Source organism: Engystomops pustulosus, chromosome 10 (genome assembly GCF_040894005.1).
Source record: "Engystomops pustulosus chromosome 10, aEngPut4.maternal, whole genome shotgun sequence".
In the NCBI taxonomy this organism is placed as follows: domain Eukaryota; kingdom Metazoa; phylum Chordata; class Amphibia; order Anura; family Leptodactylidae; genus Engystomops; species Engystomops pustulosus.
The window spans coordinates 97,895,122-97,922,807 of record NC_092420.1 but is presented as its reverse complement, the minus strand read 5'-3'; the positions used below and the strand labels follow the sequence as shown (position 1 = coordinate 97,922,807).

Sequence of the window (27,686 nt, the reverse complement as noted above, 5' to 3'; positions counted from 1 at the left end):
AATACTACCCCTATGTACAGGAATATAACTACTATAATACTGCCCCCTATGTACAAGAATATAACTATTATAATACTGCCCCCTATGTACAGGAATATAACTACTATAATACTACCCCTATGTACAGGAATATAACTACTATAATACTGCCCCCTATGTACAAGAATATAACTACTATAATACTGCCCCCTATGTACAAGAATATAACTACTATAATACCGCCCCCTATGTACAGGAATATTACTGCTATAATACTGCCCCCTATGTACAGGAATGTAACTACTATAATACTTCCCTGTGTACAGGAATATAACTACTATAATACTGCCCCTTATGTACAGGAATGTAACTACTATAATACTGCCCCTATGTACAGGAATATAACTACTATAATACTACACCTATGTACAAGAATATAACTACTATAATACTGCCCCCTAGGTACAAGAATATAACTACTATAATACTGCCCCCTATGTACAAGAATATAACTACTATAATACCGCCCCCTATGTACAGAAATATTACTGCTATAATACCGCCCCCTATGTACAAGAATATAACTACTATAATACTGCCCCCTATGTACAAGAATATAACTACTATAATACTGCCCCCTATGTACAGGAATATAACTACTATAATACTGCCCCCTATGTACAAGGATATAACTACTATAATACTGCCCCTATGTACAGGAATATAACTACTATAATACTGCCCCCTATGTACAGGAATATAACTACTATAATACTGCCCCTATGTACAAGAATTAAACTACTATAATACTGACCCCTTTGTACAAGAATATAACTACTATAATACTGCCCCCTATATACAGGAATATAACTACTATAATACTGCCCCCTATGTACAGGAATATAACTACTATAATACAGCCCCCTATGTACAAGAATATAACTACTATAATACTACCCCTATGTACAAGAATATAACTACTACAATACTGCTCCCTATGTACAAGAATATACCTACTATAATACTGCCCCCTATGTACAGGAATATAACTACTATAATACTACCCCTATGTACAAGAATATAACTACTATAATACTGCCCCCTATGTACAAGAATATAACTCCTATAATACTGCCTCCTATGTACAAGAATATACCTACTATAATACTGCCCCCTATGTACAAGAATATAACTACTATAATACTGCCCCTATGTACAAGAATATAACTACTATAATACCGCCCCCTATGTACAGGAATATAACTATTATAATACTGGCCCTATGTACAGGAGTATAACTACTATAATACTGCCCCCTATGTACAGGAATATAACTACTATAATACTGCCCCCTATGTACAGGAATATAACTACTATAATACTGCCCTCTATGTAAAAGAATATAACTACCATAATACTGCCCCCATGTACAAGAATATAACTACTATAATACTGGCCCTATGTACAGGAATATAACTACTATAATACTGCCCCCTATGTACAAGAATATAACTACTATAATACTGCCCCTATGTACAGGAATATAACTACTATAATACTGCCCCCTATGTACAGGAATATAACTACTATAATACTGCCCCTATGTACAAGAATTAAACTACTATAATACTGACCCCTTTGTACAAGAATATAACTACTATAATACTGCCCCCTATGTACAGGAATATAACTACTATAATACTGCCCCCTATGTACAGGAATATAACTACTATAATACAGCCCCCTATGTACAAGAATATAACTACTATAATACTGCCCCCTGTGTACAAGAATATAACTACTACAATACTACCCCTATGTACAAGAATATAACTACTACAATACTGCCCCCTTTGTACAAGAATATACCTACTATAATACTGCACCCTATGTACAGGAATATAACTACTATAATACTACCCCTATGTACAAGAATATAACTACTATAATACTGCCCCCTATTTACAAGAATATAACTCCTATAATACTGCCCCCTATGTACAAGAATATACCTACTATAATACTGCCCCCTATGTACAAGAATATAACTACTATAATACTGCCCCTATGTACAAGAATATAACTACTATAATACTGCCCCCTATGTACAGGAATATAACTACTATAATACTGGCCCTATGTACAGGAATATAACTACTATAATACTGCCCCCTATGTACAGGAATATAACTACTATAATACTGCCCCCTATGTACAGGAATATAACTACTATAATACTGCCCTCTATGTACAAGAATATAACTACCATAATACTGCCCCCATGTACAAGAATATTACTACTATAATACTGCCCCTATGTACAAGAATATAACTACTATAATACTGCCCCTATGTACAGGAATATAACTACTATAACACTGCCCCTCTATATACAAGAAGATAACTCCTATAATACTGCCCCCTATGTACAAGAATATAACTACTATAATACTACCCCCTATGTACAAGAATATAACTACTACAATACTGTCCCTATGTACAAGAATATAACTACTATAATACTGCCTCCTATGTATAAGAATATAACTACTATAATACTGCCCCCTATGTACAAGAATATAACTACTATAATACTGCCCCCTATGTACAGGAATATAACTACTATAATACTGCCCCCTATGTACAGGAATATAACTACTATAATACTGCCCCCTATGTACAGGAATATAACTACTATAATACTGCCCCCTATGTACAGGAATATAACTACTACAATACTGTCCCTATGTACAAGAATATAACTACTATAATACTGTCCCCTATGTACAAGAATATAACTACTATAATACTGCCCTCTATGTACAGGAATATAACTACTATAATACTGCCCCTATGTACAAGAATATAACTACTATAATACTTCCTCCTATGTACAAGAATATAACTACTATAATACTGCCTCCTATGTACAAGAATATAACTACTATAATACTGCCCCCTATGTACAGGAAAATAACTACTATAATACTGCCCCCTATGTACAGGAATATAACTACTATAATACTGCCCCCTATGTACAAGAATACAACTACTATAATACTGCCCCCTATGTACAGGAATATAACTACTATAATACTGCCTCCTATGTACAGGAATATAACTACTCTAATACTGCCCCCTATGTACAGGAATATAACTACTATAATACTCCCCCCTATGTACAGGGATATAACTACTATAATACTGCCCCCTATATACAGGAATATAACTACTATAATACTGCCTCCTATGTTCAGGAATATAACTACTCTAATACTGCCCCATATGTACAGGAATATAACTACTATAATACTCCCCCCTATGTACAGGGATATAACTACTATAATACTGCCCCCTATGTACAGGAATATTACTGCTATAATACTGCCCCCTATGTACAAGAATATAACTACTATAATACTGCCCCCTATGTACAGGAATATAACTACTATAATACTGCCCCCTATGTACAGGAATATAACTACTATAATACTGCCCCCTATGTACAGGAATATAACTACTATAATACTGCCCCCTATGTACAAGAATATAACAACTATAATACTACTGAAGGTTCTGTTACAATGTATAACAATAATTGGTGTAATGTGTTCAGGATTCAGCTATAGAACTTTATAATGTATGAAATATTCAGCATTTTTTATGAAAAATAATATAATACTTCGGACCTCTGGTAGGACACTGATCACACTGTAGTAGAGTCATGTAATGCTCTGTAGTAACTTCACTTTTTCTACTCCAGTCTAGATATTGATCCGACGCTGCTACTGCCTAAGGACAGACTTTCAAGGAAACGCGGCAGCAGCATCTAAGAATCTCCCGACTTCTTCTAGAACCCGTGTTCTACAGCAAGGTAAAGCACGCACAGCCGTATAATACATCAACATGGTTTGCTGTACTTCCCCTTTAAGTCCAAGGGCTTCATAATTCATGGGATAAGAGTCACAATAATACAAATACATGTAGATATAGCACCTAGAATACCAGAGAGGCTCCTTGAGATTCGCTCTCCATGAAAGTTCCCACAGGACAGCTGATTGGCATCATTGCCCCCCCCCCCTTCTTCCCAAATTTGTGGTCTCGGCTCCAACAAACAAGAATCCTATGAAGTTTGGGGGAGTGAAGGCATGGAGCAGCGATGGCTGATCACTGTATGTGTATCACTGAGCCGCACTGCACATGAGCTGATCAGGAATTCAGGCAATGTAAGACATAAAGGCAAATAACAGAGGACCCCAGACTCACCCATTCAGCAAGGAGACCCCGTGTGTCTGTTCATCCTGATCCCTCTGGTGTAACGCCGCTGCTATAGAGGTGTTCTCGATCTATTGTCCTGTATCCAGTGTCAGTGTCCTTACATTACAGCTGGCCGGGAGCTGGAGTGGATCAAGCCCCATTCATAAGACACACACCCGCAGATTCCCAAGCCCACCCCAATCCCCCCCTCCCATCCTTTCCATCTGGATATGCAGTCACAGCGCTGTCAGGCAGCCGCCGTGCACAGCGCTCTGGGAATTCAAAGCCTTTCCCTGGCTCCGAACAAAAGGATAGATTTCCCTAAGTTGCACAATGGTGCCTGTCTTATTCTGACACCCGCTCCCCTTTATAAAGGGCACAATTATCCCCCCAATATGATTCATAGAACCAACCAGGGCGATCCGACCTCCCCTAGATCTCCATAGGCAGCAGCTTCCTAACCAGACATGGACGGTATGGAAAACTATGGGAAGCCAAGAACCACAAGAAGTCCTTGACACGTCCTCGTCTGACCAGATCATGGGAAATATCTCATCCAGCAACTTCTAGGAATGCAAGAGACAACTAATATACCTGCTGGCTCTACCACTCAGCTTTCCCTAAGCCCTGAATGGCAAATCCAACTAGTTAGACACCAATTTAGCACTGACTGAGTATAGACACCTGATTTTAAAGGGAATCTGGCCATGAAAAACAGTGACCAGTGTTACGTTATGCTTAATCATATTTCATTATTGTGTATGTTGTTAGTAGCAGCAGGACTGTGAGAAATGAATTTATATTCCAGGATTGTAGCTCTAAGTACATTAGAAATGTGCCCTCACTCTGCTCTGCTCTGTGCCCTCTGCAACCAATGGTGGGTAATCATACCTTTCAGTATGTTGTTAGTAGCAGCAGGACTGTGAAAATTGATTTATATTCCAGGGATGTATCTTCTTCAACTGCACTGGTGGTGCATCCTCACACTGCTGTGCTCTGTGCTCCCTGCAGCCAGATTTAGGTATTGTCCCTGGAGAGATGTGGAGACCTCACACTGCTGTGCTATGCGCTCTCTGCAGCCAGTGTTATGTATTGTCCCTGGAGAGATGTGTAATCAGACCTCACACTGCTGTGCTCTGTGCTCTCTGCAGCCAGTGTTATGTATTGTCCCTGGAGAGATGTGTAATCAGACCTCACACTGCTGTGCTCTGTGCTCTCTGCAGCCAGTGTTAGGTATAGTCCCTGGAGAGATGTGTAATCAGACCTCACACTGCTGTGCTCTGTGCTCTCTGCAGCCAGTGTTATGTATTGTCCCTGGAGAGATGTGTAATCAGACCTCACACTGCTGTGCTCTGTGCTCTCTGCAGCCAGTGTTAGGTATAGTCCCTGGAGAGATGTGTATGATGTTAGGATCAGCAAGACTGTGAATGGATTTATAATCCAGGATTGTAGCTTCTTTAAGTAAACTTGAATTGTGTCTGAACACTCCTGTGCTCTGTGCTCTCTGCAGCCGGTGATGGGTATTGCCCCTGGAGAGATGTGTAATATCACCATTCTGTATAATGTTAGTTACATTAGGACTGTGTGAAGTGGATTTGTGTTCCAGAATTGTAGCTTCTCCTCACACTGCTGTTCCCTTCTCTGCAATAAACTGTAAATCCCCTCCTCTTTCTGTAGTAAGTGACTTCTGTAATATTCAATAAGAAGCATGCAACCATTTTTACACACAGCCGTGGAACAGTTCAATGCAGAGACCTAAGAGCACAGCAGTGTGAGAACACGCTCCCAGTACAAACCTGGGATAGAAATACAGGCAGTCCCCGGGTTACATACAAGATAAGTTCCGTAGGTTTGTTCTTAAGTTGAATTTGTATGTAAGTCGGAACTGTATATTTTATAATTGTAACCCCAGTCAAAAAATTTTTTTGTCTCTGTGCCAATTGGATTTTAAAACTTTTGGGTTGTCATAGAAACCGAGATTAACAATAAATCTTAATTGCAGACGCCTTAGCTGATCATTATAGTCTGGGACTTAAGTACAATAAATTATCAACATCCAGGGTTTGTTTGTATGTAACTAGGGGTCGTCTCTATGTTGGGTATTCTTAAGTCGGAGACCACCTGTAAATGCATATTGCACAGTCCTGCTGCTACTAACAACACACAGATTGTTCTGATTACAGAGGACATCAGGGATAATATAGTTTACAACGTCACAGGGGAATATTTGGTCGCATTTGGAGCAGAGATGATTTTATTTCCAGTTAAAAGGATGTTTTTTTTTACTTTTAATATCTTTGGAGAGTAAGAGTATAGACAACATATGGGGGCGCCATAGTCCATAAGTAGTGGATAATATCAGACTATTCCAGTTTGATGTTATCCTTAAGAACTAGAACTCGTAGGGGATTCAATGCCAATAAAAAGAGAAGGATTGAGTGGTTTGTGATGTGCTGGTGCCGGGCAGGAGCTGGAGGAGACTCCATTGTTATCTTTCCTATTGTCCATAATTTGCTTCTTAGTGTCCCACAGATGTGCAACGTATGGGGCAGATGTGATGTATATGAGGAGCTACCTGTACAGATTCAGGGGATATTCTAAAATACCTTGTATTATGATTCCGCATTCACTGCAGGTTTTCCATTATCCCATATAATCCCCTTATATAATAACAGATATTTCCATCTCGCTGATTATAGTCGGAAATGAGAAATTCGGTATAATAAGAGGGCGGAGGATGCGCTTCCTCTACTTCCCTAATGCTGAGGTTGTGTTCCCTGGCACAGAGAGGCTGCTGACACATTGACACGACTTACTAATTGCCCTGACACGTCGCAGCATCTCTCTCCCCATGTCCACAGTCACAGATATCAAAGCTGATCCCCCACCAGGGTAACAGATGGTTCCCCCCTCCTCCCCAAACTCCTGCTCATCTATGACCCTCCATAACCTGCCTGTTCTGGTCCACAGATCTCACATCCCTGCTGCAAAAATACCCAAAGAATTCCATGTAATAAAGTATCAAATGTAATAAAACGAAACATTGTATCTTCAGCGCATTCTATGGATCTCATGGAGGAGACGATTGATGGATGAGGTTAATAAATCCAACTCGCAAAATATTATTTATTATCTCACCGGAAAGCGATTGGTGACCGCCACGTAAACCGCGGCCCCCGATCAATGCGTTTCCCAGCACCGAGCTGAAGGCTATAAATTATCTTTATGGTAAATGTCTAAAATTGAATTTCAAATAACCTGATGCAAAAATATGGCAATAGGTCATAGTCTTGTCCAGGATGGGAAAGCACCCAGCTGTGGTTAACCGTAGGTGCTGTCCTGAGGAGGCACCCAGCAGGGGGCAGCGGCTGTCATTCAGAAACAGCGCCACACTTGTTTCCAGGTTGTGGGTGGTATTGCACTCTAACTTCAATACCAGACATCACACAAGGAGATCCTTTTGAAAGTAACAAGCTTTTTTTTTTCTTAGCTTAATAAGGGGGAGCCTCATTAATCCCTCTTTAATATTTTTGATGCCTCCATAACTTTTTCAGAAAAAATAAGACGAGAATTCTCCTTGCCACTTTCTATATTGATCGTGGGCTGATGGACAGACACTGAAAAATGAGAGCGCTGAGGCCCCAAAAGGTCTCTTCTAGATAATACAGTCTAATATTTATCAGATTATGTCACATTTAGGCCATTAGGTGCCGGATTTTAGATGAACACGTCGAGCAATAAACCATACGCCCCTCCTGCTCCCAGTGATTATCACTTATCCTTCTGCGGACTCTGTCCAGGGCTACAGCCAGAATGAAGTTCTGCTACAGGCTGTACACTAAAAATAATGTAACATGTAACACTTTCCTAACTGTGCTACGTTTCTAAAATAGGATTCTGCCATCTCCAAAAAAAAAATAGCGCGTTCAGATCCCAGTTGCAGTAACACTATATCTAAAAAATCAAAGAACTGTCTTTTATTTTATCTCACTTTTACCAAAATACTTGGTTTCATGTTATATCTGTCCTGGGATCAAAGCCTTAAATCTCATTTTTTTTCTTCTTTACATACTTCATACAGTTAACTATAAATATGATTATCTTTCTATATATGTGGTAATCATTAAAAAGAAAAATCTGCCATTAACATGCGTTAAAAAAAAAAATTCATTAAAGAGTGATGACATTAACTTGCATAGTATGGCGCCACCTGGTGTTCTCAGTGTACAGCTATGTGCACGTCCACCTTCTATGCTGAGTACTGGAGGACACACATGCTCAGTCACTGCTCCCACAGACAGTTCTCTACATTGTGATCCTCTATCAACAGCCAATAGAAATAGCTTCTTGGCCTGCTTGTCAGGACAGGAGCTGTGATTCTGCAGTGCATGTACATGGAAGTATAGCAGAGAAGATTCCTATTGCTGGAAAGTAAGTTAATAACGCCACTGACGAGGATCAAAGGATTATGGTTCCCTCTAAGCTTCTCCCACTAAAGCTACTTATCTGCAGGATAGAGATAAGTGTCTGATTGCTTGGCGTCTGATCAATGAGACCGTAGGGGATGAACAGTCTCCTGAAGTGTAAGTGCTCCATATCTATGGGACATGTGAGATACAGCGCAGGACATCATATAAGAGAATTAAGGGCAGGTCCGGCATGTGCACCCGTGCTCCATTCACTATAAGGAACATCATGGGACTTTCGGTTGGTTATTGGGACAAGTGTTAGTGTCAAGCAGCTCCTCTAAAGGCCCTATTTTATTGTCTAGCTGTTCTCTACATACACTACTACCCTCAGCTGTCCTAATCTCAACAGCCTGGACACCTCAGGTCTCTACTGTATATTTATGGTAATTCCTGATTTCTGGAGGAAATGATATTTGATGACGTCCTGAAACAGGTAGAAGTGGATGAATAAGGAGTTGAGCGTGTGTCATGTATATTTCATGATTCACACACAGAGTGGGAGACGTGACGTGTTACAAAGATCCTACAAAAGGAAGCATTATACGTCCAGGGCATGCGACACAGGATTGTGTAATGATTCATCTCCGCTGACACAGATGTGTGATTAATCTGCATACAATGTAGCGCTGGCACCTATAGCGCAGTCACCTCTATAACACGCACTCTCTGTCATTCAGAGATATGGCCTGAATATGACTGCAAAGTGCAATGCGTGGGCCGGAGCCGAGCACTCACCATCTCATCGGCGTCACCGGAGTTAGGAAATTAAGTATTATATCTGTAAAATTGTATCGTCTAATGTCTGATGCACCACAGAACGCACAATGGGGGTCATTTACTAATGGCCGATTTGCATTTTTACGATGGGTTACCCGAATTTTTCCGATTAGCGCCGATTTTCCCTGAATTTCCCCCGGGATTTTGGCGCACGCAATCGGATTGTGTCACATCGGCGCCGGCATGCACGTGACGGAAATCGTGGGGCGTGGCCGTAAGAAAACCCGGTGGATTCGGAAAAACCACGGCATTTAAAAAAAAAAAGTGGCAGAGTTGCACTATAGATTTATACAATGTTGCTGAAAGTTCCGTTACGCTTTGTTAACGCGCTTACCTTCACTCGGCCCGGCTTGGTGTACTTCAGTGCATTCAGCGCAGCAGTGACACCTGGTGGATGTCGGAGGAACTGCCTTAGTGAATCGCCGAAAGACCCGAATCCACCGCAGAGAACGCGCCGCTGGATCGTGAATGGACCGGGTAAGTAAATCTGCCCCAATGTGACAGAGCCCCTCAGCTTCCTATGGAAATGGGAGAGGTGAGGAGGTGAGGAGCATTCACCCCTTTAAGCCTTTATACACCCTGCTGAAAATGGGTTGCAAACCCATCCCAGGTTGCGGCCTGTTTTTGCACACAGTCGTTTGCATGAGGCCTTTCAGTGTGGATGAGTAATATGGATCCAAAAATATAAAACCTTTATGTACATGCAGTATGGTACATGGATTTGTGGTCTCCCAGTAACTAAAATTAAATGTAAGAGGCTTCTCTAGGGGCCAGTAACACAGAAGTACTTACCGTACGCCACACCTGCTGCTCCTGTACCACAGCTCCTGGTTCATAGTTGATTGTCCTTCATGCAGGAGAGATCAGGAAAGTTAGACGGTTCCTTTAAGACTTTTTCCATTACGGGCTGTCTCTGCAGCTGTGCGGAGCCTTACACCCATTGATGCTCCACTGAGGGATTCTGGGAAATATGCAGATGCTTTTTCCAGGATGATATAAGAAAACGTTGCCTCTTAGCTACATTGTAAGGCAGCCTCCTTAACATCAAGCATGACGTTTTCAAGAAACCTAATGACATGATGCAGGATAAAAGCCAAAACAGTATATCTATTCCATAAGGAACAGATTCCCAACTGTACACCGCGCTGTCGTCCCAAACTTTCTGGAAGAGACACTGACGGGAGTCACAACTTCAAAGCGTAACGGAACTTTCAGCAACATTGTATAAATCTATAGTGCAAGTGATAACAATAAACTCTGTCACTTTTTATTAAAGCAGTATGTCCCTCTGTCATTTATGTCCTTCTGCCTTATGTAAGCAGTTTCTGTAAATGATCTTTCTGTCCCTTTTCTCCACTGACAGATTTAAAGGAGTCTAGTAGGTTGATTAATGTTTTAACTCTTTACAGACAATGCCTGCAGAGTTGAGGGATAAAACAAGGGAAATATATTTTACAGGTATTGCAATAGTGAATTATTAGCCTCCTTATCTGTCACAAGTGGACCAAACTCTGAAGCTTTCAGATACACTGCTCACTACAGGAGAAAGAGCAGAAAAAGGCACAAATAACTGCCTTACGTCAAAGTTTTAGTTACTCTTCATCCAAAGGGCGGCACCGGAAGAACATGGGATCAGGAGGGGCAGGACTGGAATGGAAGAATAGCATTTTATCATTTTGTAGGGGATAGAGGATACATTGTAGATCTGTAAGAGTGAGATCACTGGAATCCCCACCCATCACAAGAACAAGGATCCCTAGTACCATCTGAGTGTCTCAGTGTCTACAAGTGTGGGCTACCATTCCTTTAATAGCCAAGAACCAGAGGCATAACTGGAAAAATCCAGGCCCTAATAAACAATTTATACAACCCCTCACATTTATGGTGCTGTTGTTTTGATATGGAAATCAGACAACAATTGACTGTAAGATCTATTCTATCCTATCTATAAAGGATGACCTTGTTTCAATTTTTGGAAAACACTTGAAAGAGCAGAGAAAAATAAAATGCATCCCAGAGTTTGTTTTACAGCAAAATGATATGGAGTTCAGACAGAAAAGGCGATTTTAAGTTGTATTTGCTCTATCCAAAGCATCAAAAATGACAAATTGAAAAAAGGCTAAAAATCGATTATTTTGTGTATGCAGCTCCTATGCAAGCCAATGGGGGTCTTTTACTAAGGGCCCGATTCGCGTTTTCCCGACGTGTTACCCGAATATTTCCGATTTGTGCCGATTTACCCTGAATTGCCCCAGGATTTTGGCGCACGCGGTCGGATTGTGGCGCATCGGCGCTGGCATGCACGCGACGGAAATCGGGGGGCGTGGCCGAACGAAAACCCGACGGATTTGGAAAAACCGCCGCATTTAAAACAAAAAATCTGTCGCGGAGATTGCACTTACCTTCACTCAGCCCGGCTCGGTGAAATCCAGTGCGTTCCGATGCTTTTCAGCGCAGCAGCGCCACCTGGTGGACGTCAGAGGAACTACCTTAATGAATCCCGGCCGGACCCGAATCCAGCGCAGAGAATGCGCCGCTGGATCGCGAATGGACCGGGTAAGTAAATCTGCCCCAATGTATCCAACTACAGAGAAACCCACCACACAAAGAAACTGGATGCAAGGTACAATGTTTCTATTTCTTGTGGCAGGGGAATGATAATGAGGATGAGGAATCATACATCAGATGTGTCAGGTTTCACACATAAATCGTTCCGAGCCTACAGTACATGGCACCTGGCTGCAGTTAGTGGGAATGCTAGCAGCGCATACATTAATACATACATATGGATATTTCCCTGGAGCCATCCATTTGTCTCCCCTTTCTTCTTTGCAGGGGGAGATATGTGGTGCGAGAGATGCCCATATATAGTGGTCGTGTTGAGAACTGCAGTCGACTTACATGTATGATCTATTATGCAGACTAAGGGCTCATTCACACGGCGGGGCCGTGATTTGGTCGCATGATCTGCGACCAGATCATGAACCCCATAGACTTCTATTGCTCCCGGTGATGGTGCGGTGAGCACACGGTGTACCACCACCATCGAGTCGAGTGACTGTGGCGCAAATTATTGGACTTGTTCTATACAGGACGCTTGCCTGCCTATCGAGGGAAGACAGGTTAAGAGCGTTCACCCCTTCCACCTCCTCCTCCCAGCCCTGTGCCTTCCTGGGATCCTGTCCGAGCGAGTGCACAGCCATTAAAGGAAATTTACCATTAGGAATCCACATACACAAGTCGATCTGATGGTAGATTCCTACTTGCACCCTCATCCCTAAACTGTATTTTAAAGTCCCATAAAACTTTATCTTACGGTGAATTCACATATCAGGTGGATCCACCAATGGGCCCCTGAGTTAGAGGGCACAATATGGGGGGGGGGGGCACAATATAAGACGCCTCGCACTTACTGCAGCTGTGAGATAGGAGTCTACAGGTAGGTGCTCGTCCTGCTGGTTATTTCGGGAATATCTCTTTAACACATATGTTAGGATCTTATTTGGGCTCCCAGTGTTTATATCACGAGCAGCAGACATAGGATTTCCTATCTGTTATGTATTTTCGAGTAAATCTGCAATTAACCCAACTGAACATCAATTGTAGAAATGAAAACACGAAAAAACATCTCCGTGGCCCTAAGACACAGAACGCCATAAATCACGAGCGGCATATAAACTACGCATAAGACACAGTATAATTAGGTTGTGTATGGAGCTTTACCGTCCTCATCTATGGTAACAGCTGACTAATTGCCATCCCAGATATAATTGCTATACAGGAGAAATATGCGGCTCATTAGTATAAATAAAGCAAAAAAACCTCTAATTCATTTATTATAAATTCACCATAATATAAGAAGGGGGATGCCTGAATGTTTTCACATGAATAATGGGTGTGTCATGCTGGCGATGGGCTGTAAATGGTTAAAAGGATATTTTGCTATCACTTCCTCAAGACCTGTGCTTGCAGTTGGTGAATGGATTGCCTGGTCATGTATCATCACAGAGCTGCATGACTTGTCCAGCCATACACCTGGATAAGACTGGATAGGGCGAAACGCGTGGGTTGTGTTATGCTGTGGGTGTTTCCTGCACGTATCACCTACTAATTTCACCTGACCAGTTGGTGCTGGGACCTGTGATTCTCCATTGATAGCGACATCTGTGATCTTCAGGGTGTAGTACCGTGCACCTGTGTGGTGTTAATAGGTCGAAACGCGTGCGTTGTGTTATGCTGTGGGTGTTTCCTGCATGTATCACCTACTAATTTCACCTGACCAGTTGGTGCTGGGACCTGTGATTCTCCATTGATAGCGACATCTGTGATCTTCAGGGTGTAGTACCGTGCACCTGTGTGGTGTTAATAGGGCGAAACGCGTGGGTTGTGTTATGCTGTGGGTGTTTCCTGCATGTATCACCTACTAATTTCACCTGACCAGTTGGTGCTGGGACTTGTGGTTCTCCATTGATAGCGACATCCGTGATCTTCAGGGTGTAGTACCGTGCACCTGTGTGGTGTTAATAGGTCGAAACGCGTGGGTTGTGTTATGCTGTGGGTGTTTCCTGCATGTATCACCTACTAATTTCACCTGACCAGTTGGTGCTGGGACTTGTGGTTCTCCATTGATAGCGACATCCGTGATCTTCAGGGTGTAGTACCGTGCACCTGTGTGGTGTTAATAGGTCGAAACGCGTGGGTTGTGTTATGCTGTGCGTGTTTCCTGCATGTATCACCTACTAATTTCACCTGACCAGTTGGTGCTGGGACTTGTGGTTCTCGAATGATTGCGACATCCGTGACCTTCAGGGTGTAGTACCGTGCACCTGTGTGGTGTTCATAGGGCGAAACGCGTGAGTTGTGTTATGCTGGCAGTGTTTCCTGCACGTATCACCTACTAATTTTACCTGACGAGTTGTGCTGGGACCTGTGGTTCTCCATTGATAGCGAAATCTGTGATCTTCAGGGTGCAGTTGTTGTTCATAGTGAACAACTGCAGCTATTCAAGTAAGTCCTTTGTTTGTGTGTGTGAGCAATACTTCCAAAATCCAAGCCCAGAATGCCCACAAATTGGGAACATTCACATTTAGGAAAATTGTGGCAAGCCCCGCCCACTTTGTGGACTCTTTAGCAAGACATGGGAGATTTAGAGGGCATGATCACTTGGCTAACAGTACTGTAGGTAACTTACCTTGTAACACAACTATTCATTAATCATTAAAGAGCCTTCAAGGGAATCTAATACCCGAATCCATCCTGATAAACCACGGACACCTACTCCTAGATCCAGGCACCAGGACTGTGGGAATAGATCATTTATACTGAGAATCTGATCATTGGTGATTATTTCTACACACTCCACAAGTCACCAACAGAACTTTTGCCCTTCTTCGGACCTTTAAGTAGATTCAGAGGTTGGTTTCCTGTAATGATCAAAATTGTATTTGGAAACTTGTAATAAGTTAATGGACTTTTTATCTTTACATTGTAACTGGATTGAGCCTCTCCTGGCCGAGCCCCGGCCTGCATGCTACATTATTACAAATCACTGTTATGTATCACAATGTAACGTTTATGCTGCTGCTATAAGCTGTATATCTGTATACTGCACTGTACATCTGTATACGGCATTGTATATCTGTAGACGGCAGTGTATATCTGTATACTGCACTGTATATCTGTATACTGCACTGTACATCTGTATACTGCACTGTATATCTGTATACTGCACTGTATATCTGTATACTGCACTGTACATCTGTATACGGCATTGTATATCTGTAGACGGCAGTGTATATCTGTATACTGCACTGTATATCTGTATACTGCACTGTATATCTGTATACTGCACTGTATATCTGTAGACGGCATTGTATATCTGTATACTGCACTGTACATCTGTATACGGCATTGTATATCTGTAGACGGCAGTGTATATCTGTATACTGCACTGTATATCTGTATACTGCACTGTACATCTGTATACTGCACTGTATATCTGTATACTGCACTGTATATCTGTATACTGCACTGTACATCTGTATACGGCATTGTATATCTGTAGACGGCAGTGTATATCTGTATACTGCACTGTATATCTGTATACTGCACTGTATATCTGTATACTGCACTGTATATCTGTAGATGGCAGTGTATATCTGTATACTGCACTGTACATCTGTATACGGCATTGTATATCTGTAGACGGCAGTGTATATCTGTATACTGCACTGTATATCTGTAGACGGCACTGTATATCTGTATACTGCACTGTATATCTGTATACTGCACTGTATATCTGTATACTGCACTGTATATCTGTAGATGGCAGTGTATATCTGTATACTGCACTGTATATCTGTATACGGCATTGTATATCTGTAGACGGCAGTGTATATCTGTATACTGCACTGTATATCTGTATACGGCATTGTATATCTGTAGACGGCAGTGTATATCTGTATACTGCACTGTATATCTGTATACTGCACTGTATATCTGTATACTGCACTGTATATCTGTATACGGCACTGTATATCTGTATACTGCACTGAATATCTGTAGACGGCAGTGTATATCTGTATACTGCACTGTATATCTGTATACTGCACTGTATATCTGTATACTGCACTGTACATCTGTATACGGCATTGTATATCTGTATACTGCACTGTATATCTGTATACGGCACTGTATATCTGTATACTGCACTGTATATCTGTAGACGGCACTGTATATCTGTATACTGCACTGTATATCTGTAGACGGCACTGTATATCTGTATACGGCATTGTATATCTGTAGACGGCAGTGTATATCTGTATACTGCACTGTACATCTGTATACGGCATTGTATATCTGTAGACGGCAGTGTATATCTGTATACTGCACTGTATATCTGTATACTGCACTGTATATCTGTATACTGCACTGTATATCTGTATACGGCACTGTATATCTGTATACTGCACTGAATATCTGTAGACGGCAGTGTATATCTGTATACTGCACTGTATATCTGTATACTGCACTGTACATCTGTATACGGCATTGTATATCTGTATACTGCACTGTATATCTGTATACGGCACTGTATATCTGTATACTGCACTGTATATCTGTAGACGGCACTGTATATCTGTATACTGCACTGTATATCTGTAGACGGCACTGTATATCTGTATACTGCACTGTATATCTGTATACGCCACTGTATATCTGTATACGGCACTGTATATCTGTATACTGCACTGTATATCTGTAGACGGCACTGTACATCTGTAGACGGCACTGTACATCTGTATACTGCACTGTACATCTGTATACTGCACTGTACATCTGTATACGGCACTGTACATCTGTATACGGCACTGTATATCTGTAGACGGCAGTGTATATCTGTATACGGCACTGTATATCTGTATACGGCACTGTATATCTGTATACGGCACTGTATATCTGTATACTGAACTGTACATCTGTATACGGCATTGTATATCTGTATACTGCACTGTATATCTGTATGCTGAACTGTACATCTGTATACGCCATTGTATATCTGTATACGGCACTGTATATCTGTATACGGCACTGTATATCTGTATACTGAACTGTACATCTGTATACGGCATTGTATATCTGTATACTGCACTGTATATCTGTATACTGAACTGTACATCTGTATACGGCACTGTATATCTGTATACTGCACTGTATATCTGTATACGGCACTGTATATCTGTATACTGAACTGTACATCTGTATACGGCATTGTATATCTGTATACTGCATTGTATATCTGTATACGGCACTGTATATCTGTATACTGCACTGTATATCTGTAGACGGCACTGTATATCTGTATACTGCACTGTATATCTGTAGACGGTACTGTATATCTGTAGACGGCACTGTATATCTGTAGACGGCACTGTATATCTGTATACTGCACTGTATATCTGTAGACGGCATTGTATATCTGTATACTGCACCGTATATCTGTAGACGGCACTGTATATCTGTATACTGCACTGTATATCTGTATACTGCACTGTATATCTGTAGACGGCACTGTATATCTGTAGACGGCACTGTGTATCTGTATACTGCACTGTATATCTGTAGACGGCACTGTATATCTGTATACTGCACTGTATATCTGTATACTGCACTGTGTATCTGTATACTGCACTGTATATCTGTAGACGGCACTGTATATCTGTATACTGCACTGTATATCTGTATACTGCACTGTATATCTGTATACGGCAGTGTATATCTGTATACTGCACTGTATATCTGTATACGGCACTGTATATCTGTAGACGGCACTGTGTATCTGTATACGGCACTGTACATCTGTATACGGCACTGTACATCTGTAGACGGCACTGTACATCTGTAGACGGCACTGTATATCTGTAGACGGCACTGTATACTGCACTGTATATCTGTATACGGCACTGTATATCTGTATACGGCACTGTATATCTGTATACGGCACTGTATATCTGTATACTGCACTGTATATCTGTAGACGGCACTGTATATCTGTAGACGGCACTGTATATCTGTAGACGGCATTGTATATCTGTATACTGCACTGTATATCTGTATACTGCACTGTATATCTGTAGACGGCATTGTATATCTGTATACTGCACTGTATATCTGTATACTGCACTGTATATCTGTATACTGCACTGTATATCTGTATACGGCACTGTATATCTGTATACTGAACTGTACATCTGTATACGGCATTGTATATCTGTATACTGCATTGTATATCTGTATACGGCACTGTATATCTGTATACTGCACTGTATATCTGTAGACGGCACTGTATATCTGTATACTGCACTGTATATCTGTAGACGGCACTGTATATCTGTAGACGGCACTGTATATCTGTAGACGGCACTGTATATCTGTATACTGCACTGTATATCTGTAGACGGTACTGTATATCTGTAGACGGCACTGTATATCTGTAGACGGCACTGTATATCTGTATACTGCACTGTATATCTGTAGACGGCATTGTATATCTGTATACTGCACCGTATATCTGTAGACGGCACTGTATATCTGTATACTGCACTGTATATCTGTAGACGGCACTGTATATCTGTAGACGGCACTGTGTATCTGTATACGGCACTGTATATCTGTAGACGGCACTGTATATCTGTATACTGCACTGTATATCTGTATACGGCACTGTGTATCTGTATACTGCACTGTGTATCTGTAGACGGCACTGTATATCTGTATACTGCACTGTATATCTGTATACGGCACTGTGTATCTGTATACTGCACTGTATATCTGTAGACGGCACTGTATATCTGTATACTGCACTGTATATCTGTATACTGCACTGTATATCTGTATACTGCACTGTATATCTGTATACGGCACTGTATATCTGTATACGGCACTGTATATCTGTATACTGCACTGTATATCTGTATACGGCACTGTATATCTGTATACTGCACTGTATATCTGTATACTGCACTGTGTATCTGTATACGGCACTGTGTATCTGTATACGGCACTGTGTATCTGTATACTGCACTGTATATCTGTAGACGGCACTGTATATCTGTATACTGCACTGTATATCTGTATACTGCACTGTATATCTGTATACGGCACTGTGTATCTGTATACTGCACTGTATATCTGTAGACGGCACTGTATATCTGTATACTGCACTGTATATCTGTATACTGCACTGTATATCTGTAGACGGTACTGTGTATCTGTAGACGGCACTGTGTATCTGTATACGGCACTGTACATCTGTATACGGCACTGTACATCTGTATACGGCACTGTACATCTGTATACGGCACTGTACATCTGTATACGACACTGTACATCTGTAGACGGCACTGTACATCTGTAGACGGCACTGTATACTGCACTGTATATCTGTATACGGCACTGTATATCTGTATACGGCACTGTATATCTGTATACTGCACTGTATATCTGTATACGGCACTGTATATCTGTATACTGCACTGTACATCTGTAGACGGCACTGTACATCTGTAGACGGCACTGTACATCTGTAGACGGCACTGTACATCTGTAGACGGCACTGTATATCTGTATACTGCACTGTATATCTGTAGACGGCATTGTATATCTGTAGACGGCATTGTATATCTGTATACTGCACTGTATATCTGTAGACGGCATTGTATATCTGTATACTGCACTGTATATCTGTAGACGGCACTGTATATCTGTAGACGGCACTGTATATCTGTAGACGGCACTGTATATCTGTATACTGCACTGTATATCTGTATACGGCACTGTATATCTGTATACTGCACTGTATATCTGTAGACGGCACTGTATATCTGTAGACGGCATTGTATATCTGTAGACTGCACTGTATATCTGTAGACGGCACTGTATATCTGTAGACGGCACTGTACATCTGTAGACGGCACTGTACATCTGTAGACGGCACTGTACATCTGTAGACGGCACTGTACATCTGTATACTGCACTGTACATCTGTATACGGCACTGTATATCTGTATACTGCACTGTATATCTGTAGACGGCACTGTATATCTGTAGACGGCACTGTATATCTGTAGACGGCACTGTATATCTGTATACTGCACTGTATATCTGTATACTGCACTGTATATCTGTAGACGGCACTGTATATCTGTAGACGGCACTGTATATCTGTATACTGCACTGTATATCTGTATACTGCACTGTATATCTGTAGACGGCATTGTATATCTGTATACTGCACTGTATATCTGTATACTGCACTGTATATCTGTAGACGGCACTGTATATCTGTATACTGCACTGTATATCTGTAGACGGCACTGTATATCTGTAGACGGCACTGTATATCTGTATACTGCACTGTATATCTGTATACTGCACTGTATATCTGTAGACGGCATTGTATATCTGTATACTGCACTGTATATCTGTATACTGCACTGTATATCTGTAGACGGCACTGTATATCTGTATACTGCACTGTATATCTGTATACTGAACTGTACATCTGTATACTGCACTGTATATCTGTAGACGGCACTGTATATCTGTAGACGGCACTGTATATCTGTAGACGGCACTGTATATCTGTATACTGCACTGTATATCTGTATACGGCACTGTATATCTGTATACTGCACTGTATATCTGTAGACGGCACTGTATATCTGTAGACGGCATTGTATATCTGTATACTGCACTGTATATCTGTATACTGCACTGTATATCTGTAGACGGCACTGTATATCTGTAGACGGCACTGTATATCTGTATACTGCACTGTATATCTGTAGACGGCATTGTATATCTGTATACTGCACTGTATATCTGTATACTGCACTGTATATCTGTAGACGGCACTGTATATCTGTAGACGGCACTGTACATCTGTAGACGGCACTGTATATCTGTATACTGCATGTGACACCACCACATGGCACTCGTTGCTTATTACACATCCCATGTAATTACATGTGGCTCCACATTACAGTAATGAGCAGTGATTTCCACGCTTAAAGGGGTAAACCAAGGTTTATCTTTCCTCCTTTCCTATCCTTAAAGGGAATCTGTCACCAGCTGAATCAGTTGTATTTTTATGGCCGGTTGTCTGTTTGTCAGGTCTTTATAAGGGTCCAACGATGGCTGTAACTTGTATCCATCATTGCTTCCAGTCAGGGGGTGGGGTTATCTGCACAGCGCTCAAGCACAGAGAACACAGAGGCAGCCCCCTAGTGGCCGCATTGTCACATAACTCCTCCTCCTCCTTATTTCCCAGTACCTGCAGCAGGCCCTGCCTCCTCGACTACTCCCTGTCGAGCCGTGCACCTGTGTGACATCACATGACCAGGGATATAATGATTTGTGCACCTATGTGACATCACATGACCAGGGATATAATGATGTGTGCACCTGTGTGACATCACATGACCAGGGATATAACGAGCTGTGCACCTGTGTGACATCACATGACCAGGGATATAATGAGCCATGCACCTGTGTGACATCACATGACCAGGGATATAATGAGCCGTGCACCTGTGTGACATCACATGACCAGGGATATAATGAGCCGTGCACCTGTGTGACATGACATGACCAGGGATATAACGAGCTGTGCACCTGTGTGACATCACAAGACCAGGGATATAACGAGCTGTGCACCTGTGTGACATCACAAGACCAGGGATATAACGAGCTGTGCACCTGTGTGACATCACATGACCAGGGATATAATGAGCCGTGCACCTGTGTGACATGACATGACCAGGGATATAACGAGCTGTGCACCTGTGTGACATCACATGATCAGGGATATAACGAGCTGTGCACCTGTGTGACATCACAAGACCAGGGATATAACGAGCTGTGCACCTGTGTGACATCACATGATCATGGCCAGTTTTTCCCACAGGAAGTAAACAATGGGGCTTATTATAGCTAACTGATGTACACAATGACACCTTCCCTTTAAATAAACCCCTTTCATCCTTAAACTTCCACGTTTCCCTTTAAGTTTTGTCACGTTACCTCCCTCAGGCCGAATTTGTTAAGTGAAGCTGGAAAATGCAATTAGTTACAGATAATTAATTTAGAGCAGGTGATAAGAGATTGTAACCAGTGTAAGCAGATTGCCAGGCCCCGCTCCTCCCTGTACCTGCACCTCTAATAAACATATCGATTGCACAAGACATGGTGAGTGCCGCTTATCTTTTTCTCCTCTGAAATATAGATTGCCGGATGTGCCATTGTTTATCTGTTGGAGCAGGAACCTGCACTGGACTATTATATTTTATTGGAAGGTGAAGCCTCCTTCACCCCATCTCAGCTTCCGCTGTGTAACCGGATGTAATCCCAATGTATGTTCTATGGGTGCACATCTATCATTTCTTGTTGTCTCCTTTTTTGTGATTGAACATTGATCTGCAACGTCCCCCACCGGGGCCTTTTCTTGGGGCCTGGAGGCAGCCGGGGCCCAGAATACCGGAGTGGCTGGCGGTTGCAGCCTAGGCACGCTGATGTCACGGTGCTTGGTATGTGGAGTGGAGGACTGTCCTACAGCCTGGGAGGTATCCAGCAGGTGATGTGTGCAAGAAATATGGAGGGAGAGGCTGATGTACTGGATCTCCCTGGAAACCCCTGAGTGTCTGTAGGATGAGTCCCTGGGTAATGGATGGGGAGCCCGTGGTGGTAACAGCCATATCCAGGGATCAGACGTTGTGCAAATCAACTCACGGTTCTTTATTGAACAGTAGGCAATGGCCCAGCGGATTCTGATACTGGAGTGGTCATGGAGAGTGGTCCTCAGGAATGGTGCACCAGCATGGTAGTAGATGCAGGCCGGGATAGTTGAGGTGGAGCTGTGTCAAAGTTGTGGAAGCTGCAGCTCTGGGGTTAGAGTCTATTGACTCGCCCCAAGTGTTAGGCAGTAGGCTATAAGTTCCTTGGATTAGTATCTGTGGCAGCACTGAAGGTGTGCTGCACACACTGCCTCTCTCTTCACTCTGACTCCGCAGTCTGAACCATTTGCTCTCAGCCAGCAGAGGATTTTATACTCCCCCTGGTCAGGTGGTAGCACCTCTCCAATCACACTCCAGCTTTCAATACAGCCACATCAAAAAAATGCTAGGAATATACCATATACCTGTCCAATGTACAGATGGTTTAAGCATCTGCTGCTCTGGAGATATATTTTTGGTTTGGTCTGATTCTCTCCTCCGGGACTGACAACATCGGGGGCAACAGGAGACAGGAACACAGGGAAGCAGGATGTAGGGTGCAGGTATCAGGGAAGCCTGGGTTCTGGTATAGGCTTCATCCACACCCGTCTGGGCCGGCAGGTCAGAAGGAAGAAGATGGGGAGGCTGCATTGGAGGCCCGGTGTATGTGACTAGTCCCTGGCAGATGTTACGAGGGAGCACCGTCATGGGAGCGGCCGGCCAGGGAGACACCGGGAGGAGCGAAGATTCTTAGAAGACTTACATTTCCTTTATTAGAAGAACTTCAATAGACATAGAACAGCAGAGCAAGCTGGTGGTAAACTCCTTCCTGTGAGGCTACAACAACATCCAACACCGGGGTCTGACCTTTTTGGGCATGGGGGGCATCTGGATTCCCTTTGGCACCTGAGTGGCTGTCTAAGTGTCTAGCACTCAACTGGGTCACGGTTGCTGGGTCCCAGAGGAACAGGCCCAGTCCACGCCGGGCAGGTAGATTGCAAGAAAAGAGAGGGAGATATTTTGAATGAATAGTAGTTCTCCACGGGGCAACCCCGATGGGTGTGTGAGGATCCCTGGCTACATGGTAGATAGGAGGCCCCTGGTGTTAGCAGCTTCAGACAGAGAGAAGAGATGTCAACCATAAACTCACAGATTCTATATTTCCAGAACACAAACTTCAACGTAGGCAACAGGCCACGGTAACAAATCCACTAATCCAGGACAACACAGGGGGCTCACAAGAGCCACAAGGGGTTTTATAACTTCCCTTGGATGTGGTCAGTTCAGGGTTTATCCAACCAGGACCTTTGTACAATTAGTTATCAACATTACATTTCATTGATCACAATACAGGCAGTCCCCGGGTTACATACAAGATAGGGTCTGTAGGTTTGTTCTTAAGTTGAATATGTATGTAAGTCGGAACTGTATATTTTATCATTGTAATCCCAGCCAGAACTTTTTTGGTCTCTGTGAAAATTGGATTTTAAAAATGTTGGGTTGTCATAAGAACCAGGATTAACACTAAAGCTTCATTACAGACGCCTGTGATAACTGTTACAGCTGATTATTGTAGCCTAGGACTAAAGTACAATAAATTCTCAATATCCAGAGGGCCGTTTGTAACTAGGGGTCGTATGTAAGTCGAGTGTTCTTAAGTAGGGGACCGGCTGTATAAAGATATTTCTTCAGGCCAGATATTAAACAGTCGCAATACCAAATATAGCCAATAGGTGGATGAATATCTCATACTAAGTACATGTTCTTAAAGGTAACTTCTTATTGAACCACACAGAATGTGGGATTCGCTGGCCATACTTCTCCCATATCTTAAGGACAGTGGAATTGGACAATGGATAATGGACACTGAATCTTGTAACGTAACCTGTCCGGCGGGCCGTTACACTACCAGGGCTGTCCATTGGCTGGCTTGGCAGGAGACAGTTCTCCTATAGCAGGAACAAATTAGCAGTGTCTCAGTCAGTTCTAGTGACCAGCTTATCCGGCAATAATCTCCAGTGACCCCGGTCGGCTCTACAGCAAATTTATACCACAAATACTTACCTAAAAAGCTTACACAAAGAGCTTAGCAAAGAGCTAAGAGCACAGCAGTGCGAGGACACTCCCTCATTGCACTTGTTTTTTGCAGTCCTGATGCTACTAACAACTATTAGATATGATTACACTTCTCCACAGGTCCTATACATAACAATCTCTGCAGAGAACTAAGAGCACAGCAGTGTTCCTAATTATCCCCCTTTTTAACCCTTGCACAGCTGACACTAGGTAAAGCAGATGTCAGTGCACTCCTCCATGTTATTCTTCTTCCGTTCACCTGCCGGGATAATTTCTGTGTCAATTTCCTTCGGCTTTGCTGAAAGCGTTTAACTCTTAAAGGAGACGCAGGATAGATGATGTTTCTGTGGATATTGGGATATTATTACTTCCCCGGTGCCCTGGCAGGTGCCTGGCACTCCTGAATATGTAGGAATATGACATTTTCACCCTCGGTTATATCAGTGTTGGAATTTATTTTTCTTTCCATTTTCCGATGAACTCGGCTCAGATCACATCCACCCACACAGATCCATTCCTATAATAACAGCCCCATTTATACTTATTACAGGTGACATGTAATAGGATGGAGAAGCCCTGTATTCTACATACAATACAATATTCTAGAAGATCTCAGGAATATGACACGTATCACCATAGCGCCGGCTGAATACTATTACACATTAGAGGCCTCTTTTATATCCAAGATCTGTAGGAGTCGGTGACAACTTCATCTGTAAGTGACGACTGGACGAGATCCAACTTCCCTTCAGAAAACGGCAAAGAGGGGAAATATCATTATCGGCAGGGGAGCATTTGCATATGGAAGGGACTAATGTGTTGTTGTTATTGTTATTCAAATCTATGTGAATTATTATTATCATTCATCAGGGTATTTGGCAGTGGAACGCAGTGGTGCAGATATAAAAGAATCAAAGAATGAGCGGAATTGGTCCTTTAAATTGCATGAACTTGTCCATTGTAAGATTCGGATGAGTGAACGGGCCTGTAAGAAGTCACATGTCGTCATGGTTACGTATGCTTTATGGCAGTTGCAGTAAATGTGGCCTCATGGAACCAGAGGCCGTGTTCACACCTGGCGTTTACAAATGAAAAAGGCTGTTTTGAGGAGATGCACCTAAGCGCATTAAGTTGACAAGTGAAAAACACACCGGGGCTTATTTACAAAGGGTTCTGCGGCCCCATTGCTGTCGTGTTTTCCAACGTTTTCAGGGATCGCTTTCATGTGTCAGAAATCTGGCGGCAGGTCGTCGGACGATCCGACGGATTCGGACAGAGTGCGGGATTTAACTTTAAAATTGTGCTGCAAGCCAAGCGCTTACATGCACCAGGAAGAAGGTGAACCCAGGGACCTGAGAGGGGAAGCGACACATGCAGGATATCGGGCAAACTATGTAAGTGAATCGTGGTAGAGTGAAGGACCGTCGGACACTCCGGATTGGGGATCGTGCTGGACCGGGTAAGTAAATGTGCCCCAATGTAAACGCCACATGTAAACACAGGCTAAAACGCAACCTAAAGGAAGCGTTCACACGTTGCGTTTTTGATGCGTTCCGGATGCATTTTTTTAAAACATCCAAAATGCAGGAGGGGGGGGGGGGGGCTAGACCCAAACCCATATGTGTTTCCAATGAAGTGCATGCGTTTTGGAATAAGCAACACATCTTTTACATCAAAAATGCAACTTGTGAACAGTCCTAAAGGCTCCACCTGCCATCACATGTTGAGAGAGCATTGCGCTTCCATCACATTTACTAAACGTGATGGAACCGCAATGTTAGCTCAACATGTGATCACAGGAGGAGCCTTTGCGTTGCATAATGCAAACGCCACGCACATGATGAGCGTTGTTCTAGGGCTGCACACAACAGATCCTAGGACTGTATTCGCAGTGTAGTGTGTAGTCCCTTGCTGAACCATATATCTGCAAAAACAGTTCATCTGTATGACGCCCGGTTTGCCGCCCCCTATCGCCAGCCCTGCTTACAAGGTAGCTAGAAGAGGTGTGTTATTCCTTATCCCATTCTGGAAAACTTATTTGCATATTTTCACAGATTCACAGTTGTAAAGCAGGATGTCCATTCTGTAAAGGGATCTAAATCTGTTGTATTAAATTGTTTTAAAAACTGCATTTGCCGCTGAGTTTTGTTACTTTGTATCTTCTCTCCAGGACACGGTAGACTTGGACACACTGATCTTTCATGGCGCCCGGACTCTACTTCAGTAGCTTGTGTGACTGGGGGTGGATTGAAGCTCCTGTACTGAAGAGATCAAGACCCTTCAGTCACTACAGCTGCCACAGTGCACATGAGCTCACAGAGAAATGCGCATGCGCCATATGGACAGAGCACTGTGACTGAGAGGGTGCGATCTCCCTCTCATTCCAGCTCCCAGTCACGTGATCTAATGACGTTCCGATTCTCTGTAGTGGGAGACCATGTGACCCAGAGGCAGGTTTTTGTCCTTCTGTATGAAGTCAGCGGCAGGTCAAGGTTGGGCCTCATTATGTTTGTTCCATGTTATTTATTGCCACTGTTAATAATTCAAGATACATTTCACAGGAATACAATTGCAACAATGTAATTCTCCTTTCCTCGGATGTTATATTGCGTTTCAAAACGCAATTTAAACGCCATGTATGAACTCAGCCTTAGGCCCATGGGACACTTATAGTCAATAAGTGAGCGGGAGTGCAGCGGGCAGCGGATGACAGGCTGCACTCATGGTTCTGTCACCCCCAGAATGGGTGAAAACATCCATGCAATTAATATGACTGCCATGTAAATTCTCGGAGGAGGCTCCTCGCTACGGCTGCTCAGGCGGCATAATTATTCATCTCCTCTTCAAAGTTTCTTCC

General features: G+C 42.6%; 2 protein-coding genes across 6 annotated transcripts in view; one reads left to right on the top strand and one right to left on the bottom strand.

Annotated features, from left to right (window-relative positions):
* The window catches only part of PDE4B (phosphodiesterase 4B), a 302,693-nt gene extending 298,311 nt beyond the window's left edge, over nucleotides 1-4,382 (bottom strand). For both annotated transcript variants that reach the window (XM_072127634.1, XM_072127635.1), the window contains exon 1: nucleotides 4,246-4,382. The gene's annotated coding sequence lies outside the window, so the exon portion shown is untranslated. The remainder of the gene's footprint in view (nucleotides 1-4,245) is intronic.
* Nucleotides 1-27,686, top strand: part of LOC140104207 (uncharacterized) — a 540,921-nt gene that overhangs the window by 387,987 nt on the left and 125,248 nt on the right. For 3 of the 4 annotated variants that reach the window (XR_011850264.1, XR_011850267.1, XR_011850265.1), the window contains one exon: nucleotides 3,743-3,853. The gene's annotated coding sequence lies outside the window, so the exon portion shown is untranslated. Of the gene's footprint in view, nucleotides 1-3,742; nucleotides 3,854-25,379; nucleotides 26,915-27,686 lie in introns of those variants that run through there. The other variant, XR_011850266.1, reaches the window with a different exon arrangement.